Here is an 8,676-nt window from a genome sequence, read left to right as displayed (position 1 = left end):
TACAAAAGTGTTGGGTCACCGCCATAATTTTTTATGGAATATCTGCCACACTTTGAACATTTTAATTTTCATGTTTGAGAAATTTGAATCTTGGATTTAATTTGAATTTGAATTTGAATTGTGATTTAGATCAAGTGAGGATTAGCAACAGTAATGTGATGACATGGCACCATTAGCGGGGGATTACTGTAGCTTAATTATCGGGCGTCACATATGTGTTGCCAGCCGCCGGCTATGTTGCCGGCGAGGACGTGTAGGGCGCTGGCTCTGTTGCCGGCGTGAACTAGGGCCGCTGGTATTTGAAAGGTTGTTCTCTTTTTAATATGGAGGCGGAAAAGATGGGCCCAAAGGATGCAGCCGCGTGCTGGGCGCACGACCACCGCATCCCAGGACAGGCCCGGACACGACCCCATCGTCCCACCCAAACAGATAGAATCCGGGCAAAGTGGACGTCCGTTTGGGGTCGCGCGGTGGAGGTGGCCTAAGGAATTATCTTGCCTCGTTCCTACGCACAAAATGAGCTTTCAGTGGATGTGTAGATTCCTCCAAAAACATAGAAAATAAATAGTATTCCTATAAAATTCCCGTATGTGTTTCCTACAAACTGAATGCATATGTAGAAAAATTTCCTCTGAAATCTTTATTCCTATGCTTTTTCTGTAAAAATATTTGTAAAAATATTTCAAAACGAATAAGGCCTCAGAGGACACACGACTTGCGATGTTTGGTGATGAATTCTAATTTTTGATGCTCGTAACTCCTCAGGTGTATGTTTGATCTTGTAAAGGGTACATGACGCTCATTTATTATAGCACTTATGTACTCTTTTCTCACCAATTTACCATGTGATGGTGTTGAACCACTGACCGTGTTCAGTACCGCATTATTAATGCTCATGATTCGTCTTTTGTGTCTGTTTCGTCTTCCAGAGAGTAAAACTGAGCCATTTTTAGTGCATTCGTACTGCTCTGGTCACCATTTTATCATTTGCTGGTGTTCAACCATCAACAATGTCTTCCATAAAATTCAAAAACTATAGATTTTTTTGAAAAGGATTCGAAAACTATATATAGTGCCTTATTCTATCTTACACCGAAAAAAAGAAGAAGAAAAGGGCAGCATGCCCCAACTCCATTCCATTTTAGAAATGAAACACAGAGTTCCGATCCTTACATAAGTAGCACGCGGAGGAACGGTAGACACACTGCCTCAGCCTCAGCGCAAACATACACGCCAAACAAAAGAAGTACAGAAACCAGAGCTAGCTAGCCTAGCCTATTACAAATAACGCAAGTTCACCAAGTCTTTTTTTACACCACATCTGCCTAGGTACAGGGGAGCCTAATATATCAAAATTCCCCCACCTACCAGGATATCTTTAGTGAGCACTGTTTCACTTCAGCTAGGATTTGACCACATCAAGAGAGGGGGGCTCCTCGCCAGTTGCTCCAACTCCCTTGACCATTCTTCCAGCTCGGTTCTGGCACGACCTGAGGATAGGAATTCCCACGAAGAAAGGTTCGACGCAGTTTTTCGCCAAATAGCCTGCATCCTAGGCCACACAACAGAACTGAAAACCATGTTATTGCGAGTTCTCCAGATAGCCCACAGGCCAACTGCATGAATAATATTGATGGAAGCAAATCTGTCTCCTCTAGACCAACACGAGGAGAAGGACATCATATTGATGTCCCCCGCAAACCTAGTTATCCTAGTGATAGATTTCCAGAATTCAGCAGCAACGACATAGCCAAAAAATAAATGTTAGCAAGATTTCAGTTCAGAGCAGAATACACAAGTTGGATCCGGCACAGTTTGCCTCTTAACTAGATTGTCTCTAGTAAGCAATTTATTATTAGTTAAGAGCCACAAAAAAATCGGATCCTAGGGGGGATCTTAATAGACCAAACAGCAGGAGTGTTACTAGGTAACACCCCTTTGAAGTTAACAAACTTGTAGAAGGATTTGACTGTGTACACCCCTTTGGAATTCATATTCCATACCAGGGAATCATCCACATCAGTATAAACAATTGATTTAGCAATTTCAAGCAGCTCATGCCACAAACTCATAAGCTTCTGTGTGAAACATCTCCTAAAAGTAATTTTAAGATTGTTATCCACCTAGATTTTGTCAATAGTTACATCATGCACATTGGCTAACATATATAGCTCCCAATATTGGGTAGCCAAAGTAGCATTGCCAAACCAATGGTCCTCCCAGAACCTAGCTTTACTCCCATTGCCTATATTCTAGGAGAAGCCAACCTTTGCAACTTGAGCTGCCCAGAGCACACCCTTACAGAAAGGTGAGACACCGGAGGTAGAACAAGAAAAGATATTATTACTCTGGAGGCTATATTTGGACTCAACAATATTTTTCCAAATCTTACCTTTAGATTTGTAATATCTATTCACCCAGGAGGCTAATAGACACAGATTCATATCCCATACATCAGTAATGCCAAAGCCCCCAAATTCCTTCTTGATGGTAAGGGACCCCCAGGCAGCTAAGTGATATTTGTGATGGCCATCATAGTCATCCCAGAAAATGTTAGCTAATTGAGTATTTATAAGCTTAATTGCCCACTTAGGGAATTTAATAAATCCCATGAGGTAAGTAGGGATGCTTGCTAGACAAGCCTGTACTAGAATAAGCCTTGTGCCAAAAGAAAGGAGTCTCCCTCTCCATCCAACACCCTCTTAATAATCTTGTCCACAGTAGGTTGGAGATCCTCCCTCCTAATTTTACTGTGATGAAGGGGTGCCCCCAAATATTTAATGGGGAAAGAGCTAATCTTACACCCCCAAGATTTGAGCAAAAGGAATAGCCTCATCTCTATTTATATTAATAGGTACAAGGTCACATTCATGAAAATTTATGCTCATGCCAGAAATCTGCTCAAAACAGGATAAAAGCCATTTCAAGTTTCTGGCATGATCAGGATTTTTGTCTAAGAACAAAATGGTATCATCTGCATATTGCATACTAATCACCCAGCTGGGTTTGAGGGAGGGAATACCCCAGCAATCAAATTATTATCAGCAGCTTTAATCAGCATTCTAGTGAATACATCAGCTACTAAGTTAAACAAGAGGGGGGAAACAGGGTCACCCTGTCTAACCCCCTTACCAACTACAAAAAAAATTCACTATTGGTGTCATTCATTCTGACTCCAACATAGCCATTGCAGAGGAGAGATTCAATCTTAAGCATCCACTTAGGCCCAAAACCTCTCTTTCTAAGCATTTTCAAAAGGAATTCTCTATTAATCATGTCATAAGCCTTATCATAGTCAAGCTTAAAGCAAAACCCATATATATTACTAGTGACAACAGCATGCACCACTTCATGAGCAGCTACAATGCTTTCCAAAACAAACCTCCCTTTAATAAAGGCAGTTTGGTTTGGGGCAATAATATCATTGCACACAGGGCCAAATCTATTGGTGGTACATTTGAAAACAAAATAAAGTTGAAGTTAGTCATAGCCAAAGGTCTAAACCTTTCTAATCTGACAACATTTGGTTCTTTAGGCACTAGAGTAAGCAGGGAAAAGTTAAGTCTATATAAGTCCAAAGCCCGAGCTTCCCAATCCTTGAATAATGCAAAAAGATCATTCTTAATTAAGTCCCAGTATTTCTGGTAAAATAGAAAAGGAAAGCCATCAGGGCCAGGGGCTCCCTCAGCATATGAGCCACAGACAACAGCCTTGATCTCCTCTTCAGAGAAAGGTTTTTCAAGCAGATCTATATGATCTGGGCTAGCTATACTAGTTTGATCCCAAAAGTCATCTTTAAGATCAATGTCCATAGTAGGGACAAAGCCAAACAATTCCTTATAGTAATCAACAGCAATCTGAATTATACCTTTGGTGTCTTCTACAGGTCCTAAGCTGCCTTCCAGTACATTTATCTGCTTCTTCCTCCTCTTTTGGTTAGCCACAACCTTGAAGTACCTAGTGTTCAGTTCACCTTCCAAGATCTCCTTCTCCCTGGATCTCTGTCTGACCTTAATTTCCTCCTTCTATATGTCATCCAGATCACCTGCAATTTTTTTTCATTTTTTGTTTAGAGTTAGGTGACAGAGGCTGAGACTCAGCCAAAATATCTAAGCAATTATACTCAGCCACCAGAGCTTGCTTCATGTTATTTTGAGCAGCTTCAAAGTTGGCACACCAGCCCTTAGCAACTTTTCTAGTAGTACGAATCTTAAATTGCCATATATCAATTGCTTTAACAACATGACACTTGGTGTTCCAGGCTTTATCAATAACATCATCAAAGCCGGGGATTTCCGGCCACCATTTTTCAAATCTAAACATTTTATTTGTAGGGATATGTAAAGTAGCAGTGTCTAGAACTAGAGGGGTGTGATCACTGCCAACTCTGGGTAGGGCCTTAACATGGCAAGTAGGGAAAAGGCTATCCGAATCAACTCTGATAAAGATCCTGTCTAAAGTAGCCATAACCTAGTCATGCTGGTTATTAGCCCAGGTAAACTTCCTCCCTGCATTTTTTAATTCTATGAGGCCAAACTTGTTGATCCAATCATTAAAAAGGTCAGCCCAATGATGATTAATCAAACCGGTACTTTTCTCACCAGCTACTCTGATAAGATTAAAGTCTCCCCCACTAAAGTAGGTCCAGACCAGCCAGCTAATACAGAATGGAGCTCATTAATAAAGTCAAGCTTATGTTCCTCATAAACAGATCCATACACAGACACTAGCCTCCACACAGTGTAATTATGCTTAAATTTTAAAATACAGGAAATACAATAAGACTGAATATCACATTGAACAATGTCAAATTTATCCTCCTTGACACCAACTAGGATTCCCCCTGCTGTATTATTAGCAGGAAGCCAGTTCCACGGGAAACCACTTCTAGTATCTACAACATCGAGTTGAGGAATTGTAAAATTAGTTTTCTTAGTTTCAGAAATGCAAATAGAACCAAGGCAAGTAGCTTTAATAAGCTCCTGCAATCTAGTAATTTTAGAGGACCCATTTAGGACTCTGATATTCCAAAAATCACCAATCATATAAAATTTATTTTAGTTTTAGACAAACATTTCCTACCCCTTTGGGTAGACACTTCTATCCAAGAAGTGTCACCCTCTTCCTCCTCTGAAGTGTATTTACTAGAGAAGGGAGGGGGGCTGTGGAATTGTCAACAGAGTTAGAAGAACTAACAATTCCCTCTATAGTGACATCATTGTCAGAGGGAAGAAACATACCAGGGTTATCCTGATGAAACTTAGCAAGTCTCTCAAGCTCTAGGTTTTAGTTAATGTTGATATTATGGCTGATCTTATTAGGGTTCAGCCCTAAGGTCAATCCAGCCTTATCAGCAGTATTCACAAGGAGCTCATTATCTAAACAAGCAAAAGAATTCTGAAAGGTTACAGAGGTTTTAACTTTAGCAACCTCCAAATTCTGAATTTGCTTGAGTTCTTGGGCTTTCACAATAGAGTTCTTCTCATCCCTTTTAATCATGTTGCTCATCCTAACAACAGGCCCCCATTTCCCTTTTTCAGATCTATGGACCTGAGGTTTGGGAGCTGGGCAAGAGATTTTTGTCTCAGAAAAACCAACTCCATGGCCAGCACTTTTGGAAATAGCAGCTTCAAATTGAGGTAGAAGTAGGTTTCCACACTTCTCCAAAGGAGCTCTCTTGACAACTTCCAAATAGCTTTTGGTCATGGGAGCATCCTACCCCTTGGCTAACATAGAGTTGCCAACAGTTGTTACCCCAACAGGAGTGTGAGGATGAGTGCCAACAGTCCTTGTCCTGGACCCATTGGGAGCAAAGGTAGACCTTTTGTCGGCTTTGTTTTTCCCTGCTATCATGATCCATTTCTTCTCCCAACATGTCATCATTGCTATAATCATCCACTTCCTCATTTTTCCTGTGATTTTCCTCATTTCCATCTCCATTTTTAGGATCAGAAGGGTCATCAAAGGGTTTGTGATCAGGGGAATCAGTAGCTTCATCTCCCTCCACTTCAAAGCTGAGGAGGTACAAGTCTTGATGAATCTCCACCACTTTGTTTTTAGGTATCAGTTGTGGGTCTCTCACAGCAACCTGCACTCTGACCACATCATAAAAGCTTCTAAAAATTCCATGCCAATCAACATTAACAATGACACCCATGGATGAGACAATCTGTGCTATAACCTTCCAAGAACACCAAACAGGTGGGATCCCTACTATATTAATCCAGACTTCCTTCAAAGAGTCATAGGTAGGTATATCACCACGCCACTCCTTAAAAGAGACAGTGACCCCTTTCTTTTTCAGGTTAATGGACTTGAAAGCAACAAGATCAGCCACTTTCTTGTTTGGAGGAATCTGACCAGATATTGGGAGTCATCATATGGTCTGATTTGCCAAGGCCAATTTGTCTTCCACATTTTTGCAAAGCAGCTTAGATCATTAGCACTTATCACACCTTCCTCAATAACGACGAGGCCCACATTCCCAAAATTAAACCAATCATTCTCACTCTTTTCACCAGCCTCAGTATGGAAAAAACCTAGTCCATTATTGACTCTCCCTCAAAATTGTGCAGCTGGGTATGGTTGGTACCATTTGGGGCAGGCATCCATATGATGGCCTGGGGTTCTGTAGATAAAACACACCTTAGGCACTTGGCACATGCCAACAAAATGACCAGGGGGGCCACAGTTGTAACAAATTGCTCCTATGTATTTTGGATCAACCATGTAGCCTTCTGGATCAACAGAATTCTGAGTAGAGGAGCCCTCACCCAGCCCAGGAACAACAACTTGCTGCTTTTGTTTGCCACTGGCTTTCTGTTTCTTTTTGTTCTTCCCAGTCCCACCTTGTCCACCTCCTCTAGATACTCCGCTGCTAGAGCTAACCTGCTGCGGATATGGTTGTTGGAATTGCACATGCATATTTTGCAGTGGCATATAGGGGAAAGGGAACTAGGGCTGTTGTTGCCACGGCGCCAACTATTGATATTGGTAGGCAGACACGGGGAAACCAGAATACATAGCCCCCATAGCCGGATGACCCATGTTAGAGGAGCTAGCACCAAGAGGGATGATGGGGGGTTTGGCATAGATGGAGAGGGGGGAATCTGCTAGGGAGGAACTTGTGAGGTATTCTGAGGAGCACGAAAAGAGGGGGGCACTTGATCAGCAACGAACTGCTACTGAGTAGGAGCTGGAGGACGAGCGGATTCGTTGCGGCTACGGCCAACGCCGTATCTGCCCCTTCTCGACCCCTGATTCTGCCCTGAATCTGTGCCTGGCATCTTCCTCACAACAGACACAAACGAAGGCTTTGCAAACTTCCTAGACCACAGATCGCGAGAGAAGCTGAATTGCTTTGGCTCAAATAGATGATCAAATGAGCCCACCGGGAAGCAATCTTTAGCACAGAATTCTCCCTTGGCGAACAGATCACAGCAGACCCAAACTAAATTGGCGTACTGTTGGCGGTGCTGGGGCTGGGGACGACGATGAACCCTAACCCTAGCCTCCTATGGATCGGGGCCATACAGACTAGAAGGCGTACTAGCACTTTGTGTCTTATAAGCAAGTTGCTGCCCCGAATCAACGGATGTGATCTCAGGTAGGCACATCCAATGGTCACTCTCTCCAGAGAGGCTGACCGCAGGGGCCCAACCTCCTTTCCCCGCCTCTACCCGCTCCCCACTCCGCTGGGGGCAGAACCATGAACGGCGGTGGAGACGATGATCTCCGGAGGTGCCCAGTTGAAACAGCACTAATATTGCATCTCAATCTACCTTGCCCACGATCGAGGGAATTTCTAATTACACAGGACGCACCAGAATCACTTGAAGGCGCTACTCCATCAATGGCAGAAATCATACCTCGACCCGGAACAGTCTCCATCTCCTTCTATGTATCCTTGAGTAGGACACTTCCTCTTCCGCGGCCCAGGATAGGATCAGGTCGGGGGTGATAGGCCGCCCCATCGCAAATATGCTCTCTCGCTCCAAACTCCGTGGTTCTAGACATTGCGTGCAATGCCAAATTCATCCTCAATGTTGCCACTTTGCGATTCGGAGTCTCCACCCTCCTCGCCGCACGCGCCGTCGTCCTTTCCCGGTGCGAGAGCTCCGCCATCAGCTCCTGAATCTCCTGGTCTGACGCTCCTCCGCCTCCCGAATCCATCAGTGGATCTCAGGATCGACGTAGCGACAGCGCTGCCCCACCAGATCTGGCGGGGACCGCTCAAATCACCAAACCAAGCCCCGCTCCCGTATGTGGGTAGGGCTCGCTGTTTGGTGATGCGCGGCCTTCACCCGTCATCGGAGATAGGTGGGAAGGGTCGCCGTCGGGAGCGGTAGCGATGAGGTCAACGCCGTGTGGGGGGATGGGGGCGGGGGTGGGGATGGGGGTGGGGGAGCACGAGCGAGCGGTCATGAGTGAGCGCCAAGTGGAGGTCAGTCTTCAAAAGAAGTAGAGTGCCTAAGAGCTTATTTACAACAAGTTCGAGATGATGGTGATCAGTCTGTTGCTGAACTGAATACCTTGACTGCTGAATTGGCCACTTACAGCGAACAAACTAGAAAGTCTTGGAAAGACTCTGGACTTTGGAGAATAAAAGCGGCATCCTTTCCGGTTGTGCATTCAGTTATTTGGTTAATTTTCATGTGACTTCTTGGCTTATTATTA

At 43.8% G+C, this 8,676-nt stretch overlaps 1 long non-coding RNA gene across 2 annotated transcripts; it reads right to left on the bottom strand.

Annotated features, from left to right (window-relative positions):
* Nucleotides 1-1,102: 1,102 nt before the first annotated feature.
* LOC123162868 (uncharacterized) lies at nt 1,103-8,409 on the bottom strand. Of its 2 annotated transcripts, none has more exons than XR_006481519.1 (3): nt 7,869-8,409; nt 3,869-4,045; nt 1,103-1,570 (listed from the first exon to the last, which is right to left on the bottom strand). It is a non-coding gene; the product is annotated as an uncharacterized lncRNA (long non-coding RNA). The 2 variants fall into 2 exon arrangements; XR_006481517.1 differs by lacking the exon at nt 7,869-8,409 and adding an exon at nt 5,431-7,846.
* Between the last annotated feature and the right edge of the window lie 267 nt (nt 8,410-8,676).

Source organism: Triticum aestivum, chromosome 7B (genome assembly GCF_018294505.1).
Source record: "Triticum aestivum cultivar Chinese Spring chromosome 7B, IWGSC CS RefSeq v2.1, whole genome shotgun sequence".
Taxonomy (NCBI): Eukaryota; Viridiplantae; Streptophyta; class Magnoliopsida; order Poales; family Poaceae; genus Triticum; species Triticum aestivum.
This window is presented reverse-complemented; position numbering and strand designations above follow the sequence as displayed.